Source organism: Pongo abelii, chromosome 12, assembly GCF_028885655.2.
Source record: "Pongo abelii isolate AG06213 chromosome 12, NHGRI_mPonAbe1-v2.0_pri, whole genome shotgun sequence".
In the NCBI taxonomy this organism is placed as follows: Eukaryota; Metazoa; Chordata; class Mammalia; order Primates; family Hominidae; genus Pongo; species Pongo abelii.
The window spans coordinates 23,967,133-23,976,455 of NC_071997.2; the positions used below are offsets into that span (position 1 = coordinate 23,967,133).

The 9,323-nt window shown below is 44.4% G+C and overlaps 1 long non-coding RNA gene across 1 annotated transcript; it reads right to left on the bottom strand.

Moving 5' to 3' along the window:
* Positions 1-252: 252 nt before the first annotated feature.
* LOC129057449 (uncharacterized) lies at positions 253-4,773 on the bottom strand. Its single transcript, XR_008522012.1, has 3 exons — positions 4,551-4,773; positions 3,136-4,192; positions 253-590 (listed from the first exon to the last, which is right to left on the bottom strand). It is a non-coding gene; the product is annotated as an uncharacterized LOC129057449 (long non-coding RNA).
* Between the last annotated feature and the right edge of the window lie 4,550 nt (positions 4,774-9,323).

The window sequence follows — 9,323 nt, forward strand, 5'->3', positions numbered from 1 at the left end:
AGTTCCTGTTCTTCTTAAACTCATTGTTTAGTCTTGTTTTCTGATTCAGTATCACCCCCATCCTTTTACAGTGGGCTTTTCTCCAGGCCTAGTCTTCTTGCCATCTGCTCTACCCTGACGCAGGGAACCATCATGCACTGCATTCTCTTATTTTACTCCATTCAGATTGAGTCATACTGGGAGTACTGTGTTTACTTCTAGGTTTCACCTTCAGTGAGAATTATGACCAACTCAGGGATATTCAATAAAGAGAACCAAGATGGTAAGGGCACTAGAATTATCTCCTCTTATGGAGCACTTGATAGAATGGATGTATTTAACCTACAGAAGAGAAAATTCAGAGGAAATGTACACTTTGCTGTCTTAACACATTTGAAAAGATGCAAAAAAGTTTCTGTTTACTGATTTTAATTCCTACAGAAAATAGAATTAGAAATTACAGACAGGTAGATATGGAATCACTAGCAAGCAATACATGTCAGTCTTGTGAAGGCTCTGCCATCAGATGACATGGGTTCAAATCCCAGATCCACCACTTCTGTATGACCTTGAGCAAGCTATATCATTTCTCTGTGCCTTCATTTTGTCATCTGCAAAGCGAGGATAGATAATTATAGTGCCTACCTTATAGTGTTATTTTGAGGATTAAATAAGACAGTGCATGTACAGCCTAGAAGAATGCCCAGCACAAGGAGACTGCTCAATACATGTTAGTTGTCCCCTTCTCCTGCTCCTCTTTGTATCATCATCATCATCATCATCATCATCATCATCATCGTCATTATCACCACCCGCATTTAGAGCTGTTCAGTAATGGAGCCAACTCTTCACAAAGCAGTAGACTTCATGTTTCTAGAAGAATACTCAACCAAAATGGTACTGGGGACATAGCAGAAGTGTCTGCTTTGGCGAGGTAGGTAGGACTGGATGCCATCAAAGGTCCCTTTCTGTATTTGCTCTTCACCACCACTGTCCCTGAACATCTCCCATTCTGGGTACTCTGGGTCTATCAGTGGTGGTGCAATGCTGTCTGGCACTCAGGCCTAAATCATCCCTTTAGTTCCTTGGCTCCCTCTTACACATTTCACCTGGCAGACAGAGAGGCTTCCTGAGGGCAGGCCCTTACAAAAGGAACCCATGTCCATAAGCCTCCATTCCCACACAGAGTCTCATGCCTCCTCACATCACTAATGCCAGTATCTTTGTCCCTGCCCTCCTAATATTTGGCTATCGTGTGGAATCAATTTGGCATCTAGCTTAAACCGATTTCTTTTTCTTTTTTTTTTTTTTTTTTTGAGAGGGAGTCTCGCTTTGTCACCCAGGCTGGAATGCAGTGGCATGATCTCGGCTCACTGCAAGCTCCACCTCCCGGGTTGATGCCATTCTTCTGCCTCAGCCTCCCGAGTAGCTGGGACTACAGGCGCCTGCCACTATGCCTGGCTAATTTTTTGTATTTTTAGTAGAGATGGGGTTTGACCGTGTTAGCCAGGATGGTCTCGATCTGACCTCCTGATCCGCCCACCTCGGCCTCCCAAAGTGCTGGGATTACAGGTGTGAGCCACCGCGCCCTGCCGCTTAAACCAATTTCTAAATCTGTTTCCTTGGTAGAATTCGGGACCTTGGATCCACCCACTTTCTCCCCAAGCTGGCTCCAGCTTTGTACAAGCATCTCTCACCAAGATCATCAAACTAAAGGCTCAGCCAACACACCCATCTTTTTAGTCCTCAATCACAGGGTCTGTGATTCTTTCATTGCTGAGTCTCCTGCATCCATCTGATCATTTCTATTTCCTTTGTTCCCACCTTTACTCAGGCCATAATCTTCCCTCCTCTATTTCATAATTCATAAAACACTCTTGGCTGGGTGCGGTGGCTCACGCCTGTAATCCCAGCACTTTGGGAGGCCGAGGTGGGCAGATCACGAGGTCAGGAGATCAAGACCATCCTGGCTAACAAGGACAAACCCGGTTGCTACTAAAAATACAAAAAATTAGCTGGGCATGGTGGCGGGCACCTGTAGTCCCAGCTACTCAGGAGGCTGAGGCAGGAGAATGGCATGAACCCGGGAGGCAGAGCTTGCAGTGAGCCGCGATCGCACCACTACACTCCAGCTTGGGTGACAAAGCGAGACTCCTTCTCAAGAAAAAAAAAAAAAAACACTCTTATACTCAGCTTCTTCTCTCCAACACCATCCATTTCTCTCTTCTTCAAACATTTTAATGCTTCTATAGCCAATGATAGAGTTCAAACATCTTAAGTTGCACCCAAAATCCTTCACATTCTGGCCAATTTTCTTCTGTAGCTTTCCTGAAGTATAATTTTATGCAATAACATTCATCCATTTTAAATATACTGTTTGGTGAGTGTGAGAATATGAACACAGCTGTGCAACTTTCACCACAATCAGGATTAGTTCATTTCTATTACTTCCCTTTGTCCTCAGGAACAAATAATGTTCCCATTGTTTCAACCCACTTCCTGCCATCTGTTGTCCCATACAGCCACTAGTCTGCTTTCTGTCACTACAGTTTTTCATTTTGTAGAATTTCATATAAATAGAATCTAACAGTATACAGTTTTTATGTCTGGCTCTTTTACTTAGCATGATGCCTTTGAGATTAATCTATGTTGTTGCATATGCCAGTACTTCATTCCTTTTTATTGCTGAGTAGTATTCCATTGTATTGATGTAGACATTTGAGTTGTTTCCAGTTTTTGGCGATTATGAATAAGGCTCACATGAACATTCATGTACAAGTCTTTGTATGAACATACAGACAATAACTCCACTTATCCCACAAGCAATACAGGACATGCCCACTTTACATTTCCTCCCATTCAAGTCATTGTAATAAAGATTTACTATTCCTTGTGCTAGACATTGTATAGGAATACAGACAGTTAAGCCCCATGGAAATTACAATACAGTGGGAGAAATAGATGCACACACGGGTCATTCACATGCAAAGCAGATCACTGAGATAGAGGAACCAACAACGAGGGGACAGGGAGAGAGCACACTGACTAAGGGGATGGGGGAAATCAGGAAGGATTGCTTAGAGGAGGCAGAAGCAGTATGAATAAAGACCTGGATGAAAGAAGGCAGGACTTGTTTGAGGGCTGACAAATACTCACGTTAAATTCTATCTCACTTGGGCAGCCATCCCTGTAAAGCCATCGTAAGTGCTTGTCCTCCTCGAAACTTCTGCAGTGTACTCTTCATACTGCCAATCAGCTTTCCTTGTCAGGAGAGGGAGTCTTTCAGCCTACTTTGTAAATAAAGCTATATCCCAACAGGGTCTGAGCCCAAGAGCCAAGCATTTGATCCAAGGGGTGGTTGGTGGTATCCTCAAATGTGGCTCAAAGAGAGGCTGGGATACTGGACAACATGTCTACACTAATTGGAAAGCCAGCCAAAGGGAGGAGCAGGTCCAGAACAGGCAGGAGCAGTCCTCAACCTGGGCAGCTGGTGCACATGTACACAGGTGTCTCTTCAAAGTCATTGTCTATAGCAAAGCGATGTCAACTCCTCATGGATGAATGAATGAATGAATATATGTCACCAGTAGGCTCTCATATGTGTTCCAGTATATTATACATTCAATCTGGATCAATCAGATGTACAGACACTTGAACAACCTACAGTTCTCTGTTGCTGCTTTCTGGTTAAGTGCTCAGCCGTCCACATGCAGAGTTGAATGTCTAAGAAATAATTTCTTTGCATTCTGATGCTGTAAAATATTGTTTGGATTAAAAGGGCAGGAACAAATTGATGGATCTGAAATTTTTTTTTTCTTTTGGCTTGGAGATGACAGGGTAACCCATCAGACAACTTCCTTGGCTCCCTGTGACATTTCAAGCTCAAATGTTAGAGCTTTCTTATCTTTTCTTTTCTCTCTTTTTTTTCACCCCCAGCTCTCTATTGAACTGTGCCTCCAGGAAATGCATCCTGTTGATGTGAGTTCTATGACACTTGTCATACAGGAGGCACTCGGTAGAGGCTTGTGGAATAATGGTTGGGAGTACTCAGGTTAGCTTAGCAGGTTGTGCCAAAGATGAGGTAACTGCTTAACCCACCTATGATGCTGCCTCATCTGTGCCCTAGAGTATGCGACAAAGAGTTCTTTCAAAATACAGCAGGCTCCAGACAATGTTCAAGGATGCAGCTGCCCACAGAATGTGCTTTCAGCATCTGGATTATACGCAGAGAGAAAACACGAGAAGTCAGAATGCTTGGCCCTTCACCTGGATCTGCCACCATGCATAATGTGAATTTGGAAATGCTACTTAACTTCTCCAAGACACAGCTTATCCACCTTTGAGCCAGAGAAAATAAGTAAGTATAAGAATTAAATGAGGTAATGACTGTGGATATAGTGTAAAAATGCAGAAAGTAATTGGAAATGAAATACACCCTCTGTAGTAGTTATCTGTTGATGTATAACAAACAACCCCAAACCTGGGTGAATTAAAACAGCAATCACTTATTAATTATCTCATAGTATAATGGGTCAGAAATCTGGGAGTGGTGTAACTGGGAGTCTGCTCACAGGCTCTCAAGACGTTTGCTGGAACCACATCATCTGAAGGTTTGACTGGGGCTGGAGAATCATCTCCTAAGATGGGTCACTCATGTGGCTGTTGGCAGAAAGTCTTAGTTCCTTGCTGACTGTGGTCAGGAGGCTGCAGTTACTCTCCATGGAAGCTTCTTCCTAAGACTGTTTGAGTGTCCTCACCACAGGGAAGCTGGCTTCCCACAGAGTGAGTGATCCAAGGCAGATGTCATCATGTGCTTTATGACACAGGTGCAGAAGTCAAACACTGATCACCTCAATACCCTATTGGTTCCCCAGGTCACCCCTATTAAGTCTGGGAGGAGACTACACAAGGATATGATTTCCAGGAGGTGGGGATCACTGGGAGCCATGCTGGAGGCTAACCTCCACATCCTCTCTCAGTTTAAATGGTTCCGCTGGGAAATAAGGGATATAGATGATTACCTCTGAGGTCCTCCCCTTTTAACCACATCCCTGCTTGCTCCAATTAGCTCTCCCTCAAGCCTGCTAAGTGTTGCTCTCCTTTCCCTTCTTGATGAAAATTCCTGCTGTCATTGTCAGTCCCTTGTTTCATACTAAAAATTCAGTTTTAGTCTCTAACGGGTCTCTGTGGAAATGGCTGTGCATAGCATCTGAAGGAAGTCTCTGGTGCTCTCGTCTTATGATGCCAGCCTCATTGGCTTGTCATTCTCTTGCTGGTGCAGCCCATTGCAATTTGCATGGTGCCGTCACCTGCTCATGTGAGATGGGGTCCCTCCTTTGAGAGTCAATAACGAGGTGACCAATGTTGGCAGTGAGTGAGCGTGCTCTGGTCTCCGTCTTCCTCACATTTGTTATTTTCCAATGTGTGTTTGTGTCTGGGTTCTCACCTGACTCCGGCAGCCCAGGCAGACAGAGCAGGCATTGCTCCCTCCATTTTGTGGGTTGAAAAACTAAGGCCAGAAAGTCCTAACTGAGGCATTTTCTGGAATTGGGAACACAGGAAGGAAGCATATTGGGTGGTTAAAACATGGAGTTTGGCTTTAAACCTCTTGCACTTGAGGTGTCTGTGACGTATTCAGTGAAGTTAATGTGCAGCCTTGAATACAGCTTCCAGATGATTAACTAGGCATGGAACGAGATCTCATATCCTGATTATTTTGCTTTATCTGTACATTTCTCCACTCCTTCCAGCTGTTGTACTGTGTTGTGTCTTCTTGGTCCCAGATGTCCTGGCTTGGTTTTTCTCAAGGCCATCCTCCTTAGCCTCACTGACCTCATTGGCCTGGTTGCACACAGCTTCGAGTGCCCACAGACCAAGTGAAGGGGAGTTGCTGTCTGCTGGGGAGGGTTCTGGTGGAGGAGTCTGTAGGTCCCTGTGAAGAGAGGCTGGGAGAGGGTGCAACAGCATACAGGCTTTACCATCCATTAGGAAAAGCAGAGGCTTTTAAAACACAGTCCATCCATCCAAATGGACCTTCATGTCTATTTCCATAAGGCCCAGGCCCACCTTTACCACTAGTTAGCTGAGAAGTACTAGGGCTGAAGGTACTGATATGGTGCTTGCTGGAGCCTGCCACACTGTCCCCACCCTACCTATGTCAGCTTAGTCCGCAACCCCAGTCAACTCTGCTTTCTTCCACCTTGAAAGCTCTTTGAAAGAGCACAAGAAGTGGGGGTCCCTGAGGGCCGGGCACCCCTCATGATCAGGCCCACAGGCCATTTAGGCAGCTGCTTCTCCAACCTTATCTTCCTTCTGCCTCCATGGAAACCTGAGAAAGATGGAAAGGGGGAAGCGGCTGTGGTTTCCCAACACAAATAACCCCACAGAGCTTTCTCAGCAACCCTTAGCCTGTTGCGTCAGCCTCAGGCTGAAGGAGGAAGGAAATAGAACTTCTATTGAGTATTTTTCTTCCCCTGTCAAGAAGATCAGAGGAACTAAGAGGGAAAGAAAAGGAGTCAAAAGCACCCTGTGGCCTCCTCCTGCTGGATTTGTGTCGCTCTTCCCCTCCCCTCTTGAACTCTAAGTAAACAAACTCCCCAGCCAAGGTAGGTCCCAGGCCCAACTCCAAGCAGGCCATAAATAAGAGACCTTCAGCCTTTCACTCTCCAGCAAGTCGGGAAGGCCCTTCTGAGTGGAACATTTGATAGCGGGGGAGGGCTGGGGGGAGAGTCCTCGTGTTAATTGAATCCCAATTCCTTCTCCCAGGCCCACTCTTATCTTTTTAATTATACGAAGCCTTTAATCTTCCCAGGACCTGTCTCTGTCATTAATGCGTGATCCTATTAGAGATAGGGGTTTGCCCAGGGGTAATGGGAACCGCAAGCAGAGGTCTTTGGCAACTTTTTTGCTTTCTTTTTATTATTATTATTATTATACTTTAAGATTTAGGGTACATGTGCACAGTGTGCGGGTTAGTTACATATGTATACATGTGCCATGCTGGTGTGCTGCACCCATTAACTCGCCATTTAGCATTAGGGGGAAGGGATAACTTTTTTGCTTTCTAAAGCATCCAGAGTTACCTGGGGCTGAGGCAGGGAGACATTTTGGGCTCCCGTCAGCTCTCAGATGGTGTTCCTTGGGCCATCTGTGTTTAAACCGTGTCTGAGATTAGACCCTTATGGTCAGTATCTGTTGTGGCCCTGAAACTGCAGAGTAGCTCAGTCTAGCAGCTAAGGGGCAGATGAGTTCAGGCAACCTGCTTAGGAAAAAAAATCAGACAAATTGTACTCTCGGGATGCTGGGTGCCCAGGTGGGATTCCAGAAGGAGTTGAGCATTGTGCATTTCCTAAACGTTAGCGCATACCTTTGGTGCTTGTGAATAAAGCTTATGTTCTCACGGGCTTTCCCTAACACTGCAGAGATGCATTACCTCCAGGTGACAATGGCTTGGGACACTCCAGGGTTACATTTCTCTTCAACCCCAGCTGCCTTGTCAAAGGGCTAATGAGCAGTAAACCAATACTTAGGAATGCAAAGGCCACACCCTACTTGAAGGGGTTTGGCTCATATTAAGTGTTCAATAAATGTTTGCTAAATAACTTTTAAAACAAGAGTTCCAAGAGCCATTCACTTTAGAATATGAATTCGCAGGTATTTATTGCAATTACAACTTCTCATTTATGGCTCAATTCTACTGGCCTTTTTTTTTCTGGGCTACAAGGTGGTCTGTAGAGTCCCTTCAGCAAGGTAGTCTGATATTTCACACATCCCTTGGTATACAGAAAGATGGGTAAAGCTAAGTCCCTGCAAGAGGCCTCATGCTCAGTTAGGAAGATAAATTTTGTTAGTTTTCAATACATAAATATATTTGTATATATGTATACATGTGTATCAGTCAATATATAGATATATATAGTATACAACTGTATATACAATTACATATGCATGTATATGTGTGTGTATATTTGTGAATTGTCTTCAGAGACTTCAGCTATGATTTCGACTATGTATGTATATGTACACACATATATACTATACATATACACACATATATGTACTTATATACATACATTTATATATATACACACACAAATATGTATAGTTGAAATCACAGCTGGCTTCTCTGAAGATGGGAGTCCACACACAGAACATCATCAGCAAACTATATACCTGAATGAATAAATATTCAGGTTCTGCATTGAACATTGTGTCTTGTCATCTCCCTGACCCACTACGCACAATCACTTTAGAGTCTGTAGCAGAGATGCTGTCACCGACAAAGGTTGCATATCTAGAAGGTGTGAGAGTCCGGATTCTAACCCAGGTCTGATCACAAAGCCCAGCCCTTGACCCCAGAGCTCCACTGCCAAAATGTTTCTCTTTGCTCGCAGCCACAGTGTCTGCTCCTGAAAGTGTGTAGGACACAGGCTCTTGTGAAGACATAAAGATCCTGGACATGGTCCGGAGAAGAGCAATTAAAACACTCAAGGGGAAGAAAAGGCTTCTGTTTGAGGACAGATTTTTAAAAAGCAGTAAAACCTGGAAAAAGGCAGAGTGAGCAGGACATGATGGAAATCTCCAGGATGTGGAGAGAACAAAGAGGGAGACAGCGTGCCTGCCAAGGGGGCCCTCACTGAAGCTTACAACCAGCAGTTTTAGGACAACGACAAGAAAGTTCTATTTACCACGTTCCATAAGTTTGCTGCCTGCTGTGTGATCCCAAGAGGTGGCACAGGCTGAAAATAGAAATAGAATCCCAACCTATGAACATATTGCTGTGAGCTCCCTACAGAATGCCTGGCTTCTCATTGTCAAATTCAAGCTCTCAGTTTCTAATGGTTGAAACCAGGAGTGAGCAAACATTTTCTGTAAAAGATCAGAGTAAATATTTCTGGCTTTGTGGATCAATGCTGCCCCAAATGCTCGACTCTGCCATTTAGTGCAAAAGTAGCCATAGACAGTACCTATGAATAAGCATGTCTGGGCTCTATTAACCTGCTATTTACACAATTAGCAAGGCCCAGATTTGACCAGCAAGCTGTAGTTTGCCAACCCTTGGTCTACACCAATTCACAGTTGAGTTGAATCATACAATTTAAAACTGGGAGGCATCTTGATGATCACACCTTTATTTTATAGAGCAGGAGGGTGACATCCAGAGACGTCAGATGAATTCCCCAAGGTCATATAGCTGGAGACCCATAGTGGGTATTAGGGCTGTCTGGGGAAAATATTTAGATGCTCTGAAGATAGTTTTATGAAGGATGGGAGCCAAGTGTCCCATGCTGGGCATTTCTGACTCTCTTAAATATTTATTGATGCTCGCCAGGCGCGGTGGCTCA